This window comes from Nilaparvata lugens, chromosome 3 (assembly GCF_014356525.2).
Source record: "Nilaparvata lugens isolate BPH chromosome 3, ASM1435652v1, whole genome shotgun sequence".
Taxonomy (NCBI): domain Eukaryota; kingdom Metazoa; phylum Arthropoda; class Insecta; order Hemiptera; family Delphacidae; genus Nilaparvata; species Nilaparvata lugens.
The window spans coordinates 74,405,504-74,419,555 of record NC_052506.1 but is presented as its reverse complement, the minus strand read 5'-3'; the positions used below and the strand labels follow the sequence as shown (position 1 = coordinate 74,419,555).

At 35.5% G+C, this 14,052-nt stretch overlaps 1 long non-coding RNA gene across 1 annotated transcript; it reads left to right on the top strand.

Moving 5' to 3' along the window:
- Positions 1-2,331: 2,331 nt before the first annotated feature.
- LOC120350574 lies at positions 2,332-3,303 on the top strand. Its single transcript, XR_005570898.1, has 3 exons — positions 2,332-2,478; positions 2,581-2,660; positions 3,194-3,303. It is a non-coding gene; the product is annotated as an uncharacterized LOC120350574 (long non-coding RNA).
- Positions 3,304-14,052: the final 10,749 nt, after the last annotated feature.

Below are 14,052 nucleotides of genomic sequence, written 5' to 3'. Positions count from 1 at the left end.
ACATGTATTAAACAATAATGCAAAAAATAGATCGAGGCAAAAATATATATAAAGAGCGATAAAAAATATAATATAAAAATAGAACAATAATTTAAATCAGTAAAATATCACAGGCTAAACTTTATATTCTAGATTTATGGCACGAATCATTACCATGTGCCTTTATCTTAAAATTCATATGCATCCTTTGGCATGTAGCTGCGATATGCTCTTGTTAATACTTGTTGACTTGGACAATTCAATTAAAAAATAGGTTCTTTAAGATCAACTTGATAAATTAGCCACTAATAATCCAAATATATATATATATTAAAATCTCTAGTACTTAGTAGATTTCTTTGTATCGAATATATATTTTATCTCAGGGTGCAAGATTCGGCACCTGACGGAATAGGTAGAGCCATTCATCTAGTGAATTAGAGCTATAACAAACTATCGCAAATTATATTGCAAAAATTAAATATCATATGCATATGTTTTAATAGCCTAGATTTTATACTTCTTTGATCCAAATGGAATTTTCTGAAATGTATTGATCTATATTTTTTCTTCAATAAAATACCTTTAATACTAATTTTACTTGCGCAAGTATTCTCTTATTAATTTCTTAATTTATAATAAAAACCCTTTCGGCGAGCTAGCTTTGATTATTAGATAGATTCGAAGCACTAGGGCGCCCATCACTAATTCAATATTTATCACTCACGTGTCGAAAATATTCTTGTAAGCCGCCGATGTCGATCCAACTCCATGTGGTCCTGGAATATGGTAGCCGGAATCGTCTCTTCCAAGGGGTTATAAATTTATTTGAAATTGAAAATGACTTCTGCTTTACAATAGCATCACGAAGTCTTTTAAGAAATTTAATAATTTGATTTAACTTTAACTTTTACAAATTTATTAGCAAGGTACTACGCTCTAAAATATTTGGGGTCCTCTCATGGTGGCATTTGGCTGGCGAGTGCTGGTTCTCCTTTCTCAATTTTACAAATCTTATTTCCGACTTTCACTTAGTCCTCCGCCATTTAGGTTCAAATAGATCGTACAAAAATATCAAATTATTACTCAGGTTGTGCGTTTAATAATTTCTTTGCCTTCGAGCCATATCGATAACATAGACTATACAATGTTTTAACACAAATCCAGTACATTTATATAAATATATAGAAATATTTTTGAATTGGCCTACAGTTGCCGCCTATTAACTGCCGTTTTGCTATTGGTGCATGCAAATTTTATTCGGTATTCATGCGCCTGGTACCTCCTATTTCCTGAATACACTTAATTATTTTTATTTGGTTTTTTGGTTATGCTCTCTACATGCTAGCTAATATTCTATACACTAATATTTATTTCATGCTACCTAATAATTAGCCACGTGATCATGTGTTTTTTCACATTGCATACTGTTTGATTGCAATAGAGCTCTGCCAAGGGGTTTTGGTCAGATTCTACGTTGCTCAATTTGATCGATCTCTAGGTCACCGATCCCTGAATACATATACCTAACCTCAATCTTCAAAATATTTTATATAATAATATTTATTAGCAACAAATTCCTTCAAATCCTTTTTAGTTTTTGTACCGTTTAGCCAGAACAAGCTGATGCTATCTAATCTTAGTTATTATCTATTTGGCGATATTAGCCAGTTACTTTATTTTCAGACCTATTACTATTTCGGTTAGGGATTTTTATCTACCCAAATTCGATGCTTTACACGCGCCCCTGGGTTTGAATTCAAAATATTTGAGAATCACAATGTTTTTAATGAAAATCCACCCTTCAATACATCGATATATACTATACTTTATTTATAAATTATACTCTCAGACTTCTATCACAGTTCGCAGACATATCTGCTGCATCTCCTTTAGACCTCTATCAAATACAATAACAAATTCTCCTCCTCAACACACATAAAATATCATAAACATAATCTTCTAAACGCATTCCTCCTTACAAACACTTAAAACATAATATTTTTAAATTCGCCGCTCGCAGGGCCGCCAACCTAACTACACACATTTCATGATTCTCACAATTGATTCCTTTCAGACAATAATTTCGATTTACAAAACTTCTGGGCTTATATCTTATAGTACTTCTTAGGTCTTAATATAAATAATTTTCTATACATCAGGTACAATCTTTTCTTTTGCTAATGGCTCTTTGGTTTTTTGGTAGCTTGCATTCACTTTAGGTTTTTTCAGGTAACAAACGTGGCATAACTAAAGGTAATAAATATAAAACATATAAATAAATATACCGACATTAATAAATATAATAAATAACAATAATAGATAACTTTTTGGGTACAGTACTTCTTTTTATAATCATGTGTTTAACAGACGTTACATTCATTTGATTCTGGTGGCTTTGGCCAGCTGACTGCTTGTTCTACGTTTTACATTGCTTACGTCAGAACTGGTTGTTGAGTCTTGCAAGTAACCTAGCTTCTACATTTTTCCTCTTTAAAGGTAATTAACAAATCTTAAATATTTATCCCCGCTTGTGTCCTTTTTTATTTGATGTAACTAATTTAATTACATATTCAAAAATTACTCCCTTGCTTGTTGCAGGTTTTGATAGTTGGAAGGAAACGAAAAATCTGATTTGTTGACACGAGGTGGCCTCACCAATATTAAATTTATTACGAAAGGTTAGTAATTGGCTTGATAGTGGTGTTTTCTTTGATTGCTTATCGTATTTATTTCAAATTCTGTGATATGGTTTAATATTGGCTACATTTTCCCACCAAACAATGTGCGTGTTCTCACTCTCTTGTAACTGAACTGTGTTATGCTGCGATATGGCTACGATAGTGAATGGCCCTGAATAAATTAAAAAGAATTTGCGAGTTACTTTCTCCAAAGCATTTGATAACCTGTGGCTCTTTACTAAAACTTCATCTCCAACGTTATATGAAAATATTTTATATGCTCGGTCGTGGAATCTCTTTCTGCTATTTGCCTTCTGCTCTAGCTTTAACCTTACTAGATGATGGATATTAGGGTTTGTTAATTTGTTCACTTCTGAGCTTGGAAAATCAATTAATTTTCGATAAATGTATTGTTCCTTTTACCGAATATGATTTCGTAAGGCGTACGACCGGTGCTTTCATTTAGGCTATTATTATAACATTCTTCTAAAAATGGTATATATCTAACCCATTGTTGGTGTTTTTCATTACAGTACGTCCGCATAAAACGAGAGATCTCTGCCATACGTCGCTCTACCGGATTAGCACTGGGGCTGTAAAGAGATGTCCTCAACCATTTAATATTAGCCAGGTGAAGTATTTCTTTCCACTGCTTGCTACAAAAATAGGTTGCGTTGTCGGATAGGATTCGTTTGGCTTTCCTACTTCACTTGTCCATCTTTCCATTATGCATCGGGCCAAAACTTCTCCGGTCAATTTACCTATGGGAAATAGCATGGTATATTTTGAAAAAACACATGTAAGCACGAATATGTATTTTTTTCCGTATTGAGCCATGGGCAATGGACCATATATATCCGCTGATATCAATTCCAATGGTGCGCTGGGGAGAATGGGATTCATTTCACCCCTGATATGTTATCGCGGGTAATTGGCTTTCTGGCATATATCGCAAGTTTTCACTATTTTGGCCACTTTTTTATGCATGCTTTTAAAATAACAGCTTTCTTTTAGTAGGTGGAGGGTCTTCGTAGTTCCAAAATGTCCAATGCGTTCGTGAGCTTCTTTTATCAAATCTGTTTCCATATTAGCGGGGATGATTAGGCGCCAGTCGTAAGTATTTTTAGCCGGTCGGTGGAACATAAATCCTTTGTAGCGGGTATACTGTCGCAGGTAATCGGGCGGTTCGGCAGCTCCTTCTTCCATCAATTCGCGGATCCGGGACAGTCTTGGGTCTTCATATTGGGCGATACGGATTCTTTCAGGGGTTAACATGGCAGTATGAATTCGTGGTTGGATGTTGGGAGGATATGGTATGCTTTCTCCACTCTTTACGGCGAAACATCTCAGGTTGGTATCTTGACAATATGTAGCGTCTATTTCCCTGGATAGAAAGTCGGCGGTCTGATTTTTCTTTCCTGGCAGATGGGTCAATTCAATATCGTATTCTTGAAGCACAAGAAACCATCTAGATAAGCGGTTGTGATTCAATTTGGCTGTTTTGAAAAATGTTAAGGCTTTGTGGTCGGTATTTATATCTTATTGCCGAGCAACTATGTCCGGTACTTAATACATACTTCCACAATACTCAACAACTCTTTTTCGGTCACAGAATAACGACGCTGGGCTGGGTTGAGTGTCTTACTAAAAAATGCTAGCACTCCTTTCTCTCCTTGATCATCTTCTTGGAAAATCTCTGCGCCTATCGCGTAATCTGATGCATCGACATTCAAGAAAAAAGGTTTCTTCAGGTTAGGGTGTTTCAACACGACGGAATTTAGGAAAGCTTCTTTTAGTTGCTGGAATATGATCTCTTCCTTGTTAGTCCAAATCCAAGGCTTGGTACTAGACAATATATGACTGAGTTGAGCAGTGTAGTGTGACATTTGTTTATTGAAACAGCGGTAGAATTGTAAAAATCCAATAAACTTTTGTAATTGTTTACGGTTGGTTGGTGATGGAAATTGTCTGATGGCTAATAATTTGTCTGGGTCCTGTGATATGCCAGTAGGTGTGATTTTGTGTCCTAGATATTTCACCTCTCTCGCAAAAAATTCACACTTAGATAGTTTGAGTTTCAATCCGCAATTTATCAATCTATCAATACTATATCTAAATGCTGGCAATGTTCACGTATATTCTGTGAGGCTATTAATCCATCGTCCACGTATAATGTACAGTAGTCTCTGATATCGTCTCCTAGCGCCTGTCTCAAACATCGTATGAATATAGCCATAGCATTTCTTAATCCAAACGCTAAACGAGTGAACCTATAATTGCGTCCATTAAACAGGAAGGATAAATAATCGCGCGATTCCGGTGCTACTTGGACTTGCCAATATCCTGCGCTCAAATCTACCGTTGAATATATGGTCTTGCCATGGAAAGTTTGCATAACTTGTTCAATTTGGTCTGGTCCTTCTCGGTCATCATCCAATATGCGGTTCAAGGCGCGAGCATCCAGACATAGTCTTACTGTTCCATCCTTTTTTGCTACACACACAATCGGCAAACTATAGGGTGCTGTGGATTCTTCTATAATTCCTAGTTGTTCCATGCGAGATATTTCTGCTATGGCGGCGGATCGATAGGTGAAAGGTATGGGGTATGATTTGCGGTAATACGTGTCGTGTGGTTTAACATTGAGTGAACATTCGAAGTGAGTAGCTAGGCCAGGTTGTTCGGAAAAAACGTCTGCATTTTTACGGAATACTTGAATTATTTCCTGTCTAGTGTCAGGGTGCCAATCGGTACGTTGATGGATTCTGTTTATCAGTATCTCTAACAATTCTTCGGTACTAGAATCGGCTCTTGACAGTGTTTGGTCCTTAGTTGTTAGGCTTAATACCTCCATACACTCCATAGCATTTTCCATTCCGTGGATACCCCACTCCCTCGGCGCGCCTTCCATGTAGTGAGCGAAATGTACCTCAGCAATTCCTTCAGTGCGTTTCTTCAGATCAAGGGGTACTATAACTTCGTATGCTTCGGTTTCGGTAAATGCATGAAATTTCGAGGTTTGGAAATTTAAACAGGCCTGGAAGTGTTGTAGAAAATCTGTACCTATTATTATGTGCGGACCGGAAACAGGTAATACAAGAAATGTATATGCGAATCGTTGTTGTTGAAGATTTATTTCCAGTAAGCATTGAGTAGTTATATGTATTCGCCGTCCTGGACTGATACCTGATACATATACGTTGGTTAACGGTAGAGTAGCTAATTTTGTTTTTTCTTTCAGACGTTGAAATATGTCTGTTTGTATGAGGCTACATTGTGAACCACTATCTACTAATGCTTGAACCTTCATTCCATATATTTCGATATCGATATACGCTTGCATTTGGATATCCGGTAGCCTGCTTTCCTTTTCCGTTTCTTCTAACAAAGTCTCCGGTAAATCATTTCTGAATGTGGTGTATGACGTTGAAATATCCTGCTTTTCTTGGTTTGTTTCATTTGAGCTTGTGCTTGCTGTATCGGGGGTATCATATAGTCATGGTTTATTAGCTGTAGTTTTCTGTATATCTGGTGGCGGGTCGTTGGGTGCTGGGTTCTGGGTTTTTTGTTGATTCAATCCTATTGCATGTGCTAATGTATAATTTGTGCTTACTTGTTGAGGTGGCGGTTTATAATTCTGTTGTAATTGTTCTGAGTGTGATTATTATTTGAGTTTAATCGATCACGGCCATCATAGTGATTCCTACGGTTGCTCTGCTGGGCATAGTGGTTGGTTGTGCGATTTTGAAATTTTTCATTATTCCAGTTACCATTTTGCCTGTGCTCATAGCGGTGTTCAAATTGAGGGGCAGATCAGTAGCGATCATATGATACCGGTTCATAATTTTGGCTGTTATACTGATTAAATTTTGAGTTATGTTGATTTTGTGCGTATCTCTGGTCTGAACGGTGGTTTGATATTGCCATCACAGACTGTATGCCATATAAATGATTTATCAGCTGTTTGCAATCAGTAATGGGTTGTGTGGCGAGTGCCATTCTAACTTGATACGGTAGCTTCTTTAAAATAATACTTGCTAATGCCGATTCATTAATGGGCTCGCTCAATTGAGAATTTTTAAACTGTAGGGCAGTGACGAAAGTGGTACATGCACCGTCTAAGTTAGGGTTGAAATCGCATGATATAATGTCCGCTAGCACGTCCAACTGTTTACTTCTGCTCCAATACTGTTCCAGGAAGACAGCTACAAACTCATCCAATGATGTAAATTCATGGGCTCTACTCCGAAAGAACATCAGGGGTTCGCCAATCAATAAACTAGTCAAACGAAGACGCCACATGCTCCAAGAGGTAGGTGCAAGAGTTTGTACTAATTTTATCTGATCAATGAATGGTTGAGGTTGCAAATGGCGATCAGTATTATCAAATTTGCCCAGTCCTTGTAATATACTATGTGCGTTGAGGTTGTCTGTTTGAATCCCTTGAGGTCGTTGTTGAATATGATTTTCTAATGCTGTTATTTTTTCCTGTGTCATCTGCCATTGACTATTATGTGTAATTTTATTAGCGTTTATTTCTTGATTTAATTGAGTCAGAGTGGATTTTTGAATTAGTAGAGTTCCGTTTAAAGCTTTACAGGTTTCTGTATTTTGATTGATGCTACCTTGCAGTTGGTTCATTTTTGTGGACATATTAATCTGTTTATTTTGTGTTTCTTTAATACTGTTAATATTTTTGTCAACTGTAGTTGTTAAATTTTGATTGGCAACGGTAATTTGTTTGTGGATTTCTTGATGGCAATCGGCCTTAATGTTATTGGTTATATCCTGAATGGGTGTAGTGATTTGTGTGGTTAGGTTATCTATCCTTTCGTTGAGTTCACAGGTAACCGTATCCAACCTTTCCGATAATCCTGCCGTAACTTTATCCTGACTTTCTTTCTGTAGAGTTATCATTGTTTTCAGTTCTTCCCTATGATTCTCTACTTTAGTCTCAATCTTATCCAACCGTCGTTCTACTGATTTTATAGCGCCTGCTGTTTCTTTCATGCCCTGTTCCACTGTTTCTTTATTTGCCTCTTTTATTGCAGCATTCTCTTTTTTAATCTCCTGCATCATATTATCCATTGTGTTTTGTAACATAATATTGAACATACTGCTAGTTTGTTCCATTATTACCTTTTGAAACGGATCTAACTCTGTGACTGAAAATATACTTTGTTTGCCCAGTGTGACTCGGCCTCCGGCGATGCGGGTTCTGCAGGCTGCTCCTCGCCCCCTTCAAAGTTGATCTCTGCTATCCGTTGATTCAATGGTGTGTCAGCGGCGTCGATTCGAGTGGATGATAGAGGTTGCAGACCTTGTGGATCGAAGACTATCGACCCGACGCTTCCTGGTTCCCTTTCTCGTGGCGTATTGGCATCTACCGTGGTGGGGTTTGATGTGCTTGGAGTCGACAAAGTGGGATCTGTGCAACCGCCGTACATATATGAAACTTCAGAGTTTGCGGGAGTGTGATTCATTGTGTCAAATATGATAAATGCTAATTAAAAAAGTGATAAAATGATAAGCGAAAATGCTTAAAAAAGAGACACAAACCGGGACTTACAGTGAAACAGTGATGTGCAAAGTGTTTGGATACTCATAGACAGGTATTTATACTTAAGTTTTTTATAATGCTCTAGCGCCCCCAATGTTTTGTTTTAATTCTTGGCTAGTTTACAGACTGTGACTTATTTTCCAACCGGCTTAAATACATAATATATTCTTGACTAGAAAGTAATAGCAGTTTAGGCTTATAAAATATAATCTCTCTCTATAAACATATATTTTTTACAGTACTAATAATATAAAATTTTCTTTAAAACATATAATTTCTCTTTATTTAAAGCTATTGATTCCCCAAAAAGTAATACAAATTTTACTTCGCCTGTTTTCCTCAATACTCGTATAAGTTATCTATAATTTTCAATATGGTTATTGACTTAATTTCAAATAATTATTCAATGAGCTCGGCTCTCATCATCAGTCCCACGTTGGTACGGCATGTTTCTCTGACGTTATTCTTTATATTTAAATAACGATTAGCCTCCTGCTTGGCATCAGTCGGTAAAGCATGAGATATTTGATATAATCGTATAATTAGGTCGTGGTTTTTTAATAGGATTCAGTCTCATAAAAATCTTTCTAGGCCTAGGTATGGGCTTCTCCTATAACTCTTGTAATTCATTAAAATAAATATATATAAATATGATACTTATACTATAGTGTTGAGGAATAAAAATAAATTGCACACCATAAACATTTTGATACATATATTAAACAATAATGCAAAAAATAGATCGAGGCAAAAATATATATAAAGAGCGATAAAAAATATAATATAAAAATAGAACAATAATTTAAATCAGTAAAATATCACAGGCTAAACTTTATATTCTAGATTTATGGCACGAATCATTACCATGTGCCTTTATCTTAAAATTCATATGCATCCTTTGGCATGTAGCTGCGATATGCTCTTGTTAATACTTGTTGACTTGGACAATTCAATTAAAAAATAGGTTCTTTAAGATCAACTTGATAAATTAGCCACTAATAATCCAAATATATATATATATTAAAATCTCTAGTACTTAGTAGATTTCTTTGTATCGAATATATATTTTATCTCAGGGTGCAAGATTCGGCACCTGACGGAATAGGTAGAGCCATTCATCTAGTGAATTAGAGCTATAACAAACTATCGCAAATTATATTGCAAAAATTAAATATCATATGCATATGTTTTAATAGCCTAGATTTTATACTTCTTTGATCCAATGGAATTTTCTGAAATGTATTGATCTATATTTTTTCTTCAATAAAATACCTTTAATACTAATTTTACTTGCGCAAGTATTTCTCTTATTAATTTCTTAATTTATAATAAAAACCCTTTCGGCGAGCTAGCTTTGATTATTAGATAGATTCGAAGCACTAGGGCGCCCATCACTAATTCAATATTTATCACTCACGTGTCGAAAATCTTCTTGTAAGCCGCCGATGTCGATCCAACTCCATGTGGTCCTGGAATATGGTAGCCGGAATCGTCTCTTCCAAGGGGTTATAAATTTATTTGAAATTGAAAATGACTTCTGCTTTACAATAGCATCACGAAGTCTTTTAAGAAATTTAATAATTTGATTTAACTTTAACTTTTACAAATTTATTAGCAGGTACTACGCTCTAAAATATTTGGGGTCCTCTCATGGTGGCATTTGGCTGGCGAGTGCTGGTTCTCCTTTCTCAATTTTACAAATCTTATTTCCGACTTTCACTTAGTCCTCCGCCATTTAGGTTCAAATAGATCGTACAAAAAATATCAAATTATTACTCAGGTTGTGCGTTTAATAATTTCTTTGCCTTCGAGCCATATCGATAACATAGACTATACAATGTTTTAACACAAATCCAGTACATTTATATAAATATATAGAAATATTTTTGAATTGGCCTACAGTTGCCGCCTATTAACTGCCGTTTTGCTATTGGTGCATGCAAATTTTATTCGGTATTCATGCGCCTGGTACCTCCTATTTCCTGAATACACTTAATTATTTTTATTGGTTTTTTGGTTATGCTCTCTACATGCTAGCTAATATTCTATACACTAATAATTATTTATTTCATGCTACCTAATAATTAGCCACGTGATCAGGTGTTTTTTCACATTGCATACTGTTTGATTGCAATAGAGCTCTGCCAAGGGGTTTTGGTCAGATTCTACGTTGCTCGATTTGATCGATCTCTAGGTCACCGATCCTGAATACATATACCTAACCTCAATCTTCAAAATATTTTATATAATAATATATTTATTAGCAACAAATTCCTTCAAATCCTTTTTAGGTTTTTGTACCGTTTAGCCAGAACAAGCTGATGCTATCTAATCTTAGTTATTATCTATTTGGCGATATTAGCCAGTTACTTTATTTTCAGACCTATTACTATTTCGGTTAGGGATTTTTATCTACCCAAATTCGATGCTTTACAGTATTTACAAAATTCTTGCAAGTGAGCATGGCTACGAAATAAGGTAACTGAAGGTGAACTGTTATAAAACTATAAATCTATAAAGCTCTCTCTGATCTAAGTTTCTTGCAAATCCAACTATATTCCTTCCACAATTACAAAAAACTCCTCTACAAAGCTCTTACGTTTTCAAGTTTGATATCTCATACTATAATAATAATACTATAATCGGAAGAGAAGGGAATCTCTGCTTTCTAGATTCCAGATGATAGATCAATATTATAACACTAAATTTTTTGTGATTACTTTTTGACATTTATTCACAAAATAATTTATGGAATATTATCATCAATCGAAGAAAGTGGAAAGTGCTCTAGTATAGTACAATAGACTCACACTATTCATGAATGTTGATTTCAAAGGCTTGCGCTCAATGATACGACTAACAATATTATTTGCAATAGAGCGATAAAACAAAGGCTACTAGTGCAATATGGAGAAACAGTAATAGACAATTCCTTGGGGCTGATCAATGCAATAATCCACATCGATATTGGCTCTCGTTTGGCGTTAGTATAGAATCATAAAATCATAAAATAATATTAGATTGTTGTGTAAACATGAGCTACCACCTTAGTGGAGGAATTGCAACAGTACAGAATGGTAGGTACTCGTACTTGCAACTACTCAAGTAACTGACTTGACCACTATTCGCTCTGGTTTTAATAACCTCCAGCTATAATCTCGGTATTAATTATCATTGTTCGATTGGAATGAATTGAATAGAATCGAACTGGTTGCTCTGCGGTGGCATAAAGCACCACTACAAGCGTATCATTGGTCTGTCGGCTTATTAACTCGTGTAGTTTTGAAAGAGCAAACAAGGCGACTTATTTATTGACCGGAATCGTCGACTTATCGACTTCAAAACGTTGTGATCCTTTATTACTGACTAGATGATTTATCAGTTTATTTGCACCACTGACTTATTGCTTTTTGCTCATTTTTCACCAGTTCTGACAGGTAATCGAAGTCTAGTAGCAAGTAGCAACATTACTACTATAAGTTCTATATGTAAAATTTCCAACCCAAAACTAATCATTTGCATTTTTGGTAGCAGGAAAATTGAGAACAAAATTATACTCAGTGGCAGCTCAAGGAGCACTATTTTCATGGTAGACCGTCCATAGTATTCTTTCTGGAGACTCAACTACAGATTCAAGGATTTCTCAATTTCTATAGATCTATGAAAAATTGGTGAATATCAAGATATGTTATTGAAATGTTTGGAGTATGTTGTTGGAATCAGAAAGAAAATTGGAATGGATAGACTATTATCAAAAACCGTATATACAACCTCTTCTTCTGATAAAAACTTCTATCAAATATGAAGAATTAAGCTAAACAACATAATTATCGAAGATTCTACATTCAGATTTATTAACACTCATTCAGATTCTACATTGAGTAGTCAACTAAATTTTAATCGACGGACATGACGTCATTTGAGAAACGACGGTAAACTTGAAACGGTGAAGTTACCGAAAAATTCCTCCACATTGAGGAAAAATATTCATTAGAAACTTCATATTATCTTTTTCTTTTATGGGAGAATCAAAAGATTCTTCCCACAATTTTCTTCTAACAATGAATCAGTAATATTATACGGGGTGATAATGGTTCAAGAAAACCCTGCAATGTAAACCTGCATGGTTACAAAGCTCATTGTCATCTTGATAAGCATGTTAAGGTGTTGAGTAAACAGCTGAAGCTGGTGTTATTCTGCTGTACCTGGTGTTTTAGTCGTGTGTGATTGGCGCTTCGCTGTGGTGCGCCGCGTTCGCCCGACGACAAATGCAATGCTCATTCGAAAAAGGTAAAATTCAATTAGTACCAAGATTACCACCGATACACTTGCATCGTTTCGTTCCGTCCCTGGGGGATCGTGACTCGGGTCTGGATTATTTGTAGCTGACAAGTTTCTTCCTCCTCGCTTTTCAAAAGCGAATGCCGCCATATAACTTAGTTCATGTTCATCGATAGTCCAGCAAACATAGCAGTGAATCCATGCCCCTGCAGGTTATGCTACTTGCGTAACTTCTCCGCAACTATGATTCATCTTTCAACAAACACTACTAACTTTGATTTTTTTAGATTTGATCTATTTACGGTTGGGATTTTCATATTTAATTCAGTTTCAAAAATGGAAATTGTTCAAAATGTATGAATAACTCACTGATTATTTCCTAAATTTCTTCTTTGCCTATGTTTATAAATTGAATGAATGCATAAAGATTGAATATTCACGGTTCAATATTGTTTTATATAAATTATTCGATAATATTTATTCATGCTGGAAGAAAACCCTTTCCCAAATATGCTTGAGTTATATCACAAATGGCAGACTTTTTATTGATAATCTTCACAAAAATCTATTGCTCTACGATAAAATTAAATTTTTATTCATATTTGTACACACTCATCATAATTATAATTGGTTGGTCACTAGTAGTACTGTCATATCAGTTGCCTACACATGTTGTCATGTTCCACTAAAGAACTGTTTCCAAAGTTGTGATAACTGCGATGCTAACTCATTTAAATGCATTTGTTCTCTCTTGTTCTCAAAAACAAATATGAAATCACTTTATCGCTGAGAAAATAGGAGTAATTTATTCCAGTATCCATTAATCAAGTTTATTCATGTTTATCCAGCTATCCATTTATTCAAGTATTCGTTGCTGTTTAAATGGTTTAATTTGTATGAAGGGTGTGCAATATAAAAAAGTGCGTCAAGTAATGAGCTTGGGAGTCTTGTATATTTTGGAAGCGTTGTTCATCAATTTCAACTCCAAAAACTTTCAGATCAATCATTTGTATTCAACAGTTTTTGCTTTTAACTTCAAGTCTCCTTTGTGATGACAGGGTTTAAAGTTTTCAAATGAAATTCATTTTTTTAACTGAGAAAAAATGCAAGAGGGGATTCAGATTAAGTGATTCCCCAGGGCATTGATAGTGAACGATATGATAGAGCAAGAGGTAGGTAGATCAAGTGCAAGGTAAGATGCAATCTCACATTATAAGCTGGCTGGTCGACCTAACATTGATAGTGTCATTTGTTATGGCTGGAACAGTTTTACACGGGTACAGAGTCGCAATGAAATATGAGATCCATGCCAACACAAAAAGTATGCACTCTTACATGAGTGTTGTGTGTTTTGTTCGAAGTGAAGACAGAAAACCAGAATGTGTAACGTTCATTCTGTGTATGTTGGAACATGCGAGATAGCATAGCGATGTACGATCCTGATAGGAAGATTCCTCAACTAGTATACTCTCTTATCTGGAATGTCCCCAGCCAGCCATTCTCCAAGTGCTTTGAATTAGTTGCCGAGAAATAGAGATGTCAGAAAGGGTG